This window comes from Pristis pectinata, chromosome 22 (assembly GCF_009764475.1).
Source record: "Pristis pectinata isolate sPriPec2 chromosome 22, sPriPec2.1.pri, whole genome shotgun sequence".
NCBI classification, from domain to species: domain Eukaryota; kingdom Metazoa; phylum Chordata; class Chondrichthyes; order Rhinopristiformes; family Pristidae; genus Pristis; species Pristis pectinata.
In genome coordinates this window covers 5,591,045-5,603,473 of record NC_067426.1, presented here as the reverse complement: position 1 = coordinate 5,603,473, position 12,429 = coordinate 5,591,045, and the positions used below count along the sequence as shown (strand labels likewise).

The 12,429-nt window shown below is 50.9% G+C and overlaps 1 protein-coding gene across 4 annotated transcripts in view; it reads left to right on the top strand.

The window, feature by feature from the left end:
* The first annotated feature begins 5,889 nt into the window (after nucleotides 1-5,889).
* Nucleotides 5,890-12,429, top strand: part of taf12 (TAF12 RNA polymerase II, TATA box binding protein (TBP)-associated factor) — a 30,248-nt gene continuing 23,708 nt past the window's right edge. Inside the window, exons 1-2 of one of the 4 annotated variants that reach the window (XM_052036396.1) lie at nucleotides 5,947-6,033; nucleotides 11,290-11,364. The gene's annotated coding sequence lies outside the window, so the exon portion shown is untranslated. Of the gene's footprint in view, nucleotides 6,034-11,289; nucleotides 11,365-12,429 lie in introns of all 4 variants that reach the window. The other 3 variants (XM_052036397.1, XM_052036394.1, XM_052036395.1) reach the window with 3 other exon arrangements.

Below are 12,429 nucleotides of genomic sequence, written 5' to 3'. Positions count from 1 at the left end.
TCAGCCTTTACTTGCTAGAGAGGAAGTGCAGCAAAGGTTCGTTAGTTCCTGGGATGGCAAGTTTGTTGTATGAAGAGAGATCAAGTAGACCAGCCCCGTAGTCTCTAGAGTTTAGAAGAATGAGAGGAGATCTTCTTGAAACATACAATGTTCTCACAGGACTAGACAGGCTGGGTGCTGGGAGGTTGTTTCCCCCACTTAGGAGTCCAGAACCAGGGGTTACAGTCTCAGAATAAAAGGGAGGTAGTTCAGGGCAGAGATGAAGAGACACAAGAGACTGCAGATTCTGGAATCTGGAGCAAAAAAACAAACTGCTAGAGGAACTCAGCAGGTCAGGCAGCATCTGTGGAGGGAAACGGACAGTCAACGTTTTGGGTCGAGACCCTTCATCTGGACTGAAAGAGTGGAGGGGAGATGGCCAGTATAAAGAGATGAGGGTGAAGGATGGGGCAAGCAGTAGGTGGATCCAGGTGAGGAGGGGTTGATGGGCAGGAGTTGGGTGGGGGAGGGAAGGGTGGAAATAATGACAGTAGCTGGGAGGTGATAGGTGGAGACAACAAAAGGCTGCAGATGATGGAATCTGACAGGAAAGGAAGGTGAAGAGTGAAACTAGATAAAGGAGGGATGGTGGGAGGATAGGAACAGTGCTCCAGATTCCAGCATCTTCGGTCTTGTGTGTCTCTGTGGAACTTTCTATCCCCTCACTCCCCCAGTTCACTCAAAACCAGTTTTCAAAACCACAGATTTCAGAACACAGTTCGTCCCTGGGTAACAAGCAGCTTCCATTTATGCAGACGACCATCAATTGACTTTGTCCATAAGTCAGAAAATACACAAAATCACCTCTACAGTATTGTAGTGAATGGCATTAAAAGGACACAAGACTGATAAGAAAGAACAATTACTAAAAGCAGAGAGAGAGAGAGAGAGAGAGAGAGAGAGAGAGAGTAGGGGGAGGAAATTGGAGCAACAAACAATCTGCTTTAGGAACTTGGTGAGTCAAGCAGCATCTGTGGTGTGAAAGGAAACCCCAAAACTAGAGGACAGAGGTTTAAAATGAGCGGTGAAAATTTGAAAAGAACCAGAGGGTGGTGCGTATATGGAACGAGCTGCCAGAGGATGTGGTTGAGGCAGGTACAATAACAACATTTAAAAGACATTTGGATACTATCTTTATTAGTCACATGTACATCGAAACACAGTGAAATACATCTTTTGCATAGTGATTTTGGGGGGCAGCCCTCAAGTGTCGTCATGCTTCCAGCGCCAACATAGCATGCCCATAACTTCCTAACCTGTACGTCTTTGGAACGTGGGAGGAAACCAGAGCACCCCGAGGAAACCCACACAGGACACGGAGAGAACATACAAACTCCTTACAGTGGCCAGATTTGAACCCGGGTCGCTGGCGCTGTAAAGCGTTATGCTAACCACTATGCTACCATGCCTGCTGTACCGTGCATGTGATAAGTACAAAGATTTAGAGGGATATGGGCCAAATGCAGGCAAATGGGACTAGTGTAGGTGGCACCTTGGTCATCATGGACAAGTTGGGCTTAAAGCATGTTTCCATGCTATATGACTGGAACTGTCAATATTTCGTGTTGAGATCCTGTATCAGGACTGTTTTTGCCCTTCATAGGAACCAACATGTGCACGTGTCAGACTTTTGAATTTAATCACATTATGGGAGCTCGTTTGTATGTAGGTACATTCATAACCCAGGGACAGCCTGTATTAAAGGAATCAAGGGGACAGTGTAGGTGGGAGACACAAGAGACTGCAGATTCTGGAATCTGGAGCAATAGACAATCTGCTGGAGGAACTCAGCGGGTTGAGCAGCATCTTGTGGGGGGAGTGGAATTGTCAATGTTTTGGATGGAGGCGTCGCCACTGTTGTTGGACAAATCACAGGCGGTTGATGCGTCAGCACACAGGAGTGAGATGGGCCACCTGGTTGCCGCAACAACAACCTCTTGCTCAACTGATCATTGGCTAACATGCACCCGTCCACATTGGTGGATCAGCAGTGGAGCGGGTGAGCACTTTAAATTCCTGGCCGTAACAGGGTGGCACAGTAGCGTAGCAGTTAGTGTAACGCTATTACAGCGCCAGCAATCGGGGTTTTAATTCCCACCGCCGTCTGTAAAGAGTTTGTAAGTTCTCCCCGTGACTGCATGGGTTTCCTCCCACATTCCAAAGATGTAAGGGTTAGTAGGTTACATGGGTTGTAATTGGGTGGCGCGGGCTCACTGGGCCGGAAGGGCTGTTACCGTGCTGTATGAATAAAATTTAAATATCTGTATGACCTGTCCTGGGCCCAGCACCATAGATGCAATCATAAGGAAGGTGTTGCCAGCGTCTTTAATGTTTTAGAAGGTTAAGGAGGTTCAGCATGTCACCGAACACTCTGACAAACTTCTACAGATGTACCGTTGAAAGAATCCTGACTGGTTGCATCATGGTCTGGTACAGGAACGCAAGAAGCTAGAGAGAGAGTAGTGGACTCAGCCCAATACATCACAGGCACATCCCTCCCCACCATAGGGAGTATCTACAGGAGGTGCTGCCTCAAGAAGGCAACATCCATCATCAAAGATCTCCACCATCCAAGCCTTGCCATCTTCTCACAGCTACCATCGGGCAGGAGGTACAGAAGCGTGAAGTCCCACACCACCAGGTTCAGGAACAGCTACTTCCCTTCAACCATTTGGTTCTTGAACCAATCTGCACCACTCTAATCACTACAGTGTAGCAACACTATGACCACATTGCACTACAATGGATGTTTTTTTTTGTTCTAATCATTTTCTTTCTTGTATAATTTATGTTTTACTGTGACTGTTCTGTATCTGATGCTATGCTGCTGTGATGCTGTGCTGAAAGTAAGCTTTTCATTGCACCTGTGCACACACGTACTTGTGCATATTGCAATAAACTCTACTTTGATGTAAACATTACATTCTGTATCATCTGGCAACAAACAGCCTGCTGGGACAACTCGAGTAGCATCTGGTGTGGGTGGGAGAAGGGGTGGGACGGTGGTGGTGTGGGTTGGTGTGGGAGAAGGGGGGTGGTGATGGTGGGGGAGAAGGGGGTGGTGGTGTGGGGGGAGAAGGCGGGGTTGGTGGCTGTGGGGGGAGAAGGCGGGGTGGTGGTGTGGGGGAGAAGGCGGGGTGGTGGTGAGGAGAGAGGGGTGGTGAGGACAGAGGGGTGGTGAGGACAGAGGGAGGAGGGAGGGAGTGGGGGGAGGGAGGGGGTAGGGAGGGAGGGGGTGAGGATCAAGGGAAGGGGTGAGGGTGGTGGGGGGAGAAGGGGTTGATGGTGGTGAGGAGAGAGGGGTAGTGAGGACAGAAGGAGGGAGGGAGGAGGGAGTAGGGAGGGAGGGGTTGAGGATCGAGGGGAAGGGTGTGAGGGTGGTGGGGGAGAAGGGGTTCGTTGGTGGTGAGGAGGGAGGCTGGGGAAGGGAGGAGGGTGAGGGGGAAGGGAGGAAGGTGGGGGGAAGGGAGAAGGGTGGGGGGGAAGGGGGGAGGGTGGGGGGAAGGGAGGAGGGTTTGGGGGAAGGGAGGAGGGTTGGGGGAGGGGGGGAGGGGGGGAGGGTTGGGGGGAGGGGGAAAAGGGAGGAGGGTTGGGGGAAGGAGGAGTGGAAGGAAGAGGGTTGGTGGGAAAGGGAGGAGGAGGATGGGGGGAAGGGAGGAGGAGGATTGGGGAGGGGAGGGTGGGGAGGGGAGGAGAGGGGGAGGGGGAGAAGATGGGGGAGGGGAGGAGGGGGGGGAGGGGGAGGAGGGGGGGGGAGGGGGAGGAGGGGGTGGAGGGGGAGGAGGGGGGGGAGGGGGGAGGGGAGGAGGAGAGGGGGGGGAGGGGGGAGGAGAGGGGGGGAGGGGGGAGGAGAGGGGGGGAGGGGGGAGGAGAGGGGGGGAGGGGGGAGGAGAGGGGGGATGGGGGAGGAGAGGGGGGAGGGGGAGGAGAGAGGGGAGGGGGAGGACGAGAGGGGAGGGGGAGGGGGGAGGGAGGAGAGGGGGGGGGAGGGGAGGGGAGGGGGGAGGGGAGGGGGAGGAGAGGGGGAGGGGGGAGGAGAGGGGGGAGGGAGGAGGAGAGGGGGGAGGGGGGAGGAGAGGGGGGAGGCGAGGGGGGAGGGGGGAGGAGAGGGGGGAGGGGGAGGAGAGGGGGGAGGGGGGAGGGGGTGAGGAGAGGGGGGAGGGGAGGGGAGGGGTGAGGAGAGGGAGGAGAGGGGGAGGGGGGAGGAGAGGGAGGAGAGGGAGGAGAGGGAGGGGGAGGGGGGGGAGGGGGGAGGGGGAGGGGGAGGGGGAGGGGGGAGGGGGGAGGGGGAGGGGGGAGGGGGAGGGGGGAGGGGGAGGGGGAGTGGGGAGGGGGAGGGGGAGGGGGAGGGGGAGGGGGGAGGGGGAGGGGGGAGGGGAGGGGAGGGGGGAGGGGGAGGGGGAGGGGGAGGGGAGGGGGGGAGGGAGGGGGGGAGGGGAGGGGGGGAGGAGAGGGGGGGGAGGAGAGGGGGGGAGGAGGTGGGGGGGAGGAGGGGGGGGAGGAGAGGGGGGAGGAGGGGAGGAGGAGGGGGAGGAGGGGGGATGAGGGGGGATGAGGGGGGAGGAGGGGAGGGAGGAGGGGGGAGGAGGGGGGAGGAGGGGAGGGAGGAGGGGGGAGGAGGGGAGGGGAGGAGGGGGGAGGGGGGGGGAGGAGGGGAGGAGGGGGGAGGAGGGGAGGAGGGGGGGAGGGGGGGGAGGGGGGGGAGGGGGTGAGGGGGGGGAGGGGGGGAGGGGGAGGAGGGGGGGAGGGGGAGGAGGGGGAGGAGGGGGGAGGGGGAAAGGATGGGGGGAGGAGAGGGGGGGGAGGAGAGGGGGGGAGGGGGAGGAGAGGGGGGGAGGGGGAGGAGAGGGGGGGAGGGGGGAGGAGAGGGGGGGGAGGGGGGAGGAGAGGGGGGGGAGGGGGGAGGAGGGGAGGGAGGAGGGGAGGGAGGAGGGGAGGGGGAGGGGAGGGGGGAGGGAGGAGGGGAGGGAGGGGAGGGGGAGGGGGGAGGGGGGAGGGGAGGGGGAGGGGGAGGGGGGAGGGGGAGGGGGGATGAGGGGGGAGGGAGGAGGGGGAGGAGGGGGGATGAGGGGGGAGGAGGGGGGATGAGGGGGGAGGAGGGGAGGGAGGAGGGGGGAGGAGGGGAGGGAGGAGGGGGGAGGGGAGGGGGGAGGGAGGGGGAGGGGGAGGGGGGAGGGAGGGGGAGGGGGGAGGGAGGGGGGAGGGGGAGGGGGAGGGAGGGGGGAGGGGGAGGGGGGAGGGAGGGGGGAGGGGGAGGGGGGAGGGGGAGGGGGGAGGGAGGGGGAGGGGGGGAGGGGGGAGGGAGGGGGGAGGGGGGAGGGAGGGGGGAGGGGGAGGGGGAGGGGGGAGGGGGAGGGGGAGGGGGGAGGGGGAGGGGGAGGGGGAGGGGGGAGGGGGGGGAGGGGGGAGGGGGAGGGGGAGGGGGGAGGAGGGGGGGATGAGGGGGGAGGGAGGGGGGGAGGGGGAGGGGGAGGGGGAGTGGGGAGGGAGGAGGGGAGGGGGAGGGGGAGGGGGGAGGGGGAGGGGGGAGGGGGGAGGGGGAGGGGGAGGGGGAGGGGGGAGGGGGAGGGGGAGGGGGGAGGGGGGAGGAGGGGGGATGAGGGGGGAGGGGAGGAGGGAGGTGGCAGGAACAGTGGACGCTTCAGGTGGACACTCCCAGGGAGGAAAGCGGGCGGCGGGGTCTCCTCCCCCTCAGACAGACCCTCCCGCCGCCGGACTAATCCGCACTCACCAGGGCCCAGGGTGTCCCTCAGGACCGGCCCGGGACAGCGGCGTCGTTTGATTCTGAGCGCGGGAACGCGGCGGCGCGCGCGGGAGGCGGGAGCGCGGGAACGCGGCGGCGCGCGGGAGGTGAGGAGCGCGGTGAACGCGGCGGCCGCTTCCGCTTCCGGCCGGCGATGCTGGGCTTCGGCGCGCAGGCCTCAGGCTTTCGGCGGGCTGCGGGTTGCGCCGCTGAGCGGCTGGACCGGCATGGGCGAGTAGCGGCTGGGCTGGGTGAGTGCGGTCGGTTGGGCGTGTGTATGTGTGTAGGCCGGGCTCCGGGTGTGGGGTGGGCAGCCCGCGGGCTCCTGGCCCTGGGCCCCGGGACCCCGCAGCCCGGCCGCCCCCCGGGCACCGGCAGTCCGGCCGGCTTCACCTCCCACGACAGCTCCTTGCGCTTTTATTTCGGATTTCCAGCGTTTTCTTCTCCTAAAGGTTCTCTATCTAATGAAATGGTGGTGGTGGCGACGGCAGGAGACCATTCAGCCCATCCAGTCCCTGCTAGGTCCCAGTGAAGACAATTTCACCTGCCCTGTTTCCCTCAACTACCTGAACTGTTCCTCCTTGGAGGCCCCAGTTAACTACAGGAAGGATGTGGAGGCTTTGGAGAGGGTTCAGAAGAGGTTTCACCCAGGCTGCTGCCTGGATTAGAGGGTTATGAGCCATAAGGAGAGGTTGGACAAACTTGGGTTGTTTTCTCTGGAGCGTCGGAGGCTGAGGGGAGACCTGATAGAAGTTTATGAAATTATGAGAGGCACAGATGGAGTAGACAGCCGGCTTCTTCTTCCGCAGGGTCGAATGTCCAATGCTAAGGGCGCGCACTTTGACGGTGACGGGGAATAGTCAAAGGAGATGTGCGGGGCAAGTGTTTTTTACACACAGAGCGGTGGGTGCCTGGAATGCACTGCCAGGGGTGGTTGGTGGAGGTCAGATATGACAGATGTTTATGAGGCTCTGATAGGCACACAAATATGCAGGGAATGGAGGGATATGGATCATGTGCGGGCAGAAGAGATTTAGTTTAATTTGGCATTGTGCTCTGCATAGACATTGTGGGCCAAACAGCCTGTTCCTGTGCTGTACTGTTCTATGTTCCCAGGATCTTCACATCCTTTGTGCCCTATTCTGGTCGCTACTCTTTAGGAGAGATGTGAATGTCCTGCAGAGGCTACTGTTTTTCAGGATCAAAACTTGTACCTCTTAACCTTATCCCACTTGGGATAAAAGATCATTGACCTTTCTATCTGCACAGATGCTGCCTGTCCTACTAAGTATATCCATTATTTTCTGTTTTTATTCAGATTTTGTTTAAATAAGCAAATAGGAGTGTATCAAACAAAAGAATAGGAATTGGGCTTTACTATGTAATACATACCGCACCTCAGTACAGTGAAAAATTGTCTTGCATGCCATCATACAGATCAAATTCATTACACAGTGTATCGAGGTAGTACGAGATAAAACAATAACAGAATACAGAATAAAATTTAACAGCTACAGAGAGAGTGCAGTGCAGGTAGACAATAAGGTGCAAGGTAGATTGTGAGGTCAAGAATCCATCTTATCGTACTAGGGAACCGTTCAATAGTCTTATAATTGATCTTGTCACAGAGAGATACTAGCCATTTAGATTACAGTGGGGCAAAAGGATGGCTCATTAGACCACTGAGGTTTGACCATGAAATTATAACCTTGCCAACATCATCCATATCACATAAATGAATGTTCAGGGGAAAAACTGCAGATAGTCGAAATCTGAAACAAAAGCAGCATGTTGCAAGTACCCAGAGCCCAGTGAACATCTGTGGACAGGAAATGGAATTTTAACTCTCTGGATTGTGAATCCTTGGTTAATATAATGAACCCTGGGTGATGGCCTTCTTATGATGAACCCTGTTTTCGGGCTCACCCACGGCAGAAACAGTAGATCACCTCTTGGCTTCTCTTTCTGAAGAACAGTGCTCCAGCCTGTAAAGTCTTATAACCTTTCACTTCCAGTAACAACATTATAAATTTTGGTATTAGAGTTCTAGTATCAGGATTGAACCCGGGTCTCTGGCACTGTGAGGCAGCAGCTCCACTGGGCTGCACAACTGTGCACGGCACTGTACGCTGTGATTAGATTGGGAAACGTCATAGCAGATAGAAAGTTTTCAAGGTGGGTGTTCCAAAGCATAGGGACTTGTCAGCTGTCAGTGATGGAGCAGGTAAATTTGGGGATTATTAAAAGGCCTGGATTGGTGGACTGCAGATATCTCAAAGTATTGTTGGGCTGTAGAAGGGATACGATCACATTGGGTGAAATGATATATTTTTCTCCATGGAATCTTTTTGCCTCTGCATCTGCTCTGTCTTAACATTGCATAATTTAAAATTCATTTTTTTAAAACATCAGGATGTTCAGCAGTAGAGGCTGTGTATTACTGGAATAGTAATACAGAGGTGTAGACAATTGTTCTTTGGACAGGAATTTAAATCCACTGGCAACCTGGTGAATTGAGGTTTAGTTAGTTAAATAACTGGAATATAGTTGTGGTGACTTTGAAAACTTACGGATTTTCATTTTAAAAAACACCTTATCACTAATGTCCTTTCAAGAAAGAAAGATACCCTCCTGCAGGTCTGGTCTTTGTAACTTCAGATCCATGACATCCTAATCATTCTTAACAGGTTTCGAAAATGGCCCACACTCAATTATATCAAAAAGACACTAGAACATAGATTACAGTGGTGCAAGAAGGTGGCTCATTGAGCCTAGTTAGGTTTGACCATTAAATGGTAACCTTCCCAACAATGCCCATATCCCGTAATTGAATGTTCAGAGAAAATGACTGCAGATGCTAGAAATCTGAAACAAAAGCAGCATGTTGCTAGTACCCAGAGGCCATTGAACATCTGTGGACAGAAAAGAGAATTTAACACTTCAGGTGTGGATCCTTGGTCACTAAAAATAACCCCTATGATGTGAACTATTTTCTAAAGATGGCCTTATAATTCCACTTATCTTGCCACTTAGAGTTTCAAATTGTAATTGAATTTTAATTTTATATTCAGTCCATCCCACCAAATATGTCACCATGGATCCCTTTCGTTGCTGTCAATAGTATCTCCACCACAGAATCAGCCTTTTTATCCTAACATATCTATGCTGGTGTTTATACTCCACATGATCCTCCTCCCACTCTGCTAATTCTACCAGTATCTCCTTGTATTTCTCTCTAGCTTCCTATTGAATGCATCTATATTATTTGGCTGAACTGCTCCATGTGTAGGCAAGTTCTGCATTCTCATTACTCTGGGTGAAGTTTCTCTTGAATTCCTTATTGGATTATTATGATGACCCCTAGTTTTCTTGTGATTGCCCCGGTTATTATGATAAACCCTAGTTTTCCTCACCTACAGTGGAAATAATATCTTCACATCTGTCCAATCAAATTCTTCATGCTTATGAAGGGTCTCGACCCAAAACATCGACTATCCATTTCCCTCCATGGATGCTGCCTGACCTGCTGAATTCTTTCAGCATTTTATGTGTTGCTCCCAGCATCTGCATTCTTTCTTGTGTCTTCATGCTGCTTGGCCTTCTCTTTTCTGAAGCACAATGTTCCAACCTGTTAAGTCTTTATTGAGCGGTGTAACTGTTCAATTCCAGTAATAACACTATAAATCTTTTCTGCACATTTTTCATTGGTTCAATAATTCCTTTATGTAGTATGGAGACCAGAACTGCATACAGCAGTCCAAATCTTTCAGTATATTTGATTACTGGAATCAGAATTAGTGAAGCTAAAGATACAAACTTTTGCATGCAGTCTGGTCCATAAAGCACCCACATAGAAATACTGGTAAAACTTTTCCAAGAACAATTAGAACTCCTCTATGCCATGAGAGAATTGAAAAAACCTTCCTCTAGTGTGAATCACTTTTTGGATCTACTTAACCGGATGTTTATTGTAGGCAAGTAGCAAAGCAATGACTTCAAAGTTCTAATAACTGTTGTGAGTAGCGTCTAATGCATTTGAACACATGCCATTTCATTTATCTTATTCTCCTGACCTATTTTAAGCCCATGTAATATTGTTGATAGATGGGCTCTTTGCATTTTCTTTCACTTTTGCAGCATAGTCCCTGGAGTGCAAACCGCTTGACGTATCCTTAGCATCAAATTTCTTTGCCCTGTTTCTCTATAAATTTTAATCCTAAAGGGTTTATTTCATATTTACTTCTCTATGCCAGAGGAGGCTATTCAGCCCATTGAGTTTCTGCCAGCTGTCACAGCCAGGATCCTTCCACCCCGCCCCGCCCCGCCCCCAGCTCCCTTACTTTCCTGTAACCTATTCTCTTTTGCATGCCCATCAATTCCCTACCCACCTACTCCAAGGATAATTTACAGTAGCCAATTAACCTACCAGCTTGCAAATCTTTGGGATGTGGGAAGAACCCAGGGAAAACCCACGAGGCCACAGGGAGAGCATGCAAACTCCACACAAACAGCACCGGAGGTCAGGATTGAACTCCGATTGCTGGAGCTCTTAGGCAGCAACATTATCTGCTGCACCACCATGCCACCCAAACGGATAACTAAGGTACCCTGTGTATCCCACCACTGATACAAAAATAGTATTTTGCAGTTATCTGAGTGACTGCTTTATTATGGATGCAGCTTATTTCTTAATTGAAGTTGTATTAGGAGTTAAAGAATCCTTATTTTTTGGACAAAATTGTATGAAATCTGTGTGCAGTCTTTCATTTAGCTATAGCTAATACTCGGATTAATATGGATTGCTGGTTTATATAATTGTCTCTATATTTGTTTTGGACAGTTAAGAATCATTCCAGTAGTTTTACCGATCAGAAGAACATGCAATATACACAATGTGCCATGGTAGTTTGAATAAAATTATCGGTTTCAGTCCCTGTGACCTTTGTTATTTGTGGGAGTTTTTTTGTTTATATTTTCTTTCTCTTCCAGCCCTGACCAATAGGATGTAATTTTTTTCCTTTTCTTTCTCTTTCATAGGTTCAAGAAACCCAGACATATTATTCAAATCTGAACTAATATTATGAAGATTAGAATTTTACCATGTATACAGACATAGAAAATATCTATAAGATTAAAGTTATTTGCACTGTTACTCTCTAAATTTTAATCCTAAAAGGCTTCAAGCCTGCTCTGCCTTGTAATATAATCACAGCTCTAATCTCTATTTCTTGCTCTCTCCTTGTAACCCTTGATGCCTTTGTGTCTACAAGTTGATCCACCATTTCCTTAAATATATTCAGTGTCTCGACCTCCACTCCTTTCAGTGGTGGAGAATTCTGTAGGTTCACCACCCTGAAGTTTCTCCTCATCTCAGTTCCAGAAATCCTGAGATTGTGACAACTTTCTCTAGACTGTCCAGCAAGGGGAAACATTCTCACATCCCATCCATCTAGCCCTCAAAGAATTTTTAAGTTTCAATGAGATTCTCTCATTCTTCTAAACTCTAGTGAAGCCAGGCCTGGTCAACCCAGTCACTCACAGAAATCCTGCCAATTCAGGAATCTGTCTTGAACCTCTCGATGGTGAGTATACCCCTTCTTAGATAAGAAAACCAAGAGTGCACACAATACTTCAGGTATAGTCTTACCAAAGCCTTGTATAATTGCATCAAGACATCTTTGCTCCTGTAGTCAGCATCTCTTTCAGTGAAGGCTGACTTAACACTTGTTGTCTTAACTCCACGATTCACCTAAATGTTTGCTTTCAGTGACTGATGTACAAGGACATCCAGGTTCCTTTTGTACACCAACATTTTCCAATCTGTCACCATTCAAATAATACTCTGCCTTCCTGTTTCTTTTACCAGTGTTGAAAGCTTAACATTTATCCATGTTATACTGCATCTGCTGTGTATTTACCTATTCGTTCAATTTACCTAAACTACTTTGCATTTTTCTCCCACCTCACAATCCCACCCAACTTTGTCATGAGCAAACTCAGAAATATTACATCTGGTCCTCATCAAAAACATTGATGTGTGTTGTGAATAGCTGGGGCCAGTGCACCGACTCCTACAATACCCTGTTAGTTACCCTCTGCCTCCCAAAAAAAAGTCCCTTTTATTCCTAATCGCTGTTTTTTTTTAATCTATCAACCAATTTAAATTTCGTATCAGTATATTGCCCTCAATCTCATGCTTTAATTTAGAAAACTAATCTCTTGTGGGACTTTATCAAAATGCACCTTAAAATCCAAATACAGCATGTCCACTAGTTCTCCCTTATTTATTCTACCAACTACATCCTCAAAAAAAAAACTACAGTGGAGTTGTCAAATACAATTTGTCTTTCATAAATCTATTGATATTTGTTATATAATCTATTATAATCTCTGTCCTGTTATCACATCCTTGTCCTATTATCACATCCAATGTGTTCACCATAGAAAAGTCCATTTCTGCCCATACTCAACACTTAAATTCACCCTGTAGTAAATGTCATTGAACTTTGAATGTTTCTCTCTCCAGTCCCACCCTGGGAATAAAGATTGTGACCATGAGATTTTAGTTCAGGTCAGCTAATAACACCTGAATCAAAGATAAGACTAGTTCCATGCACAGTTCACTTTCTAACTAAACTTTAAACTGA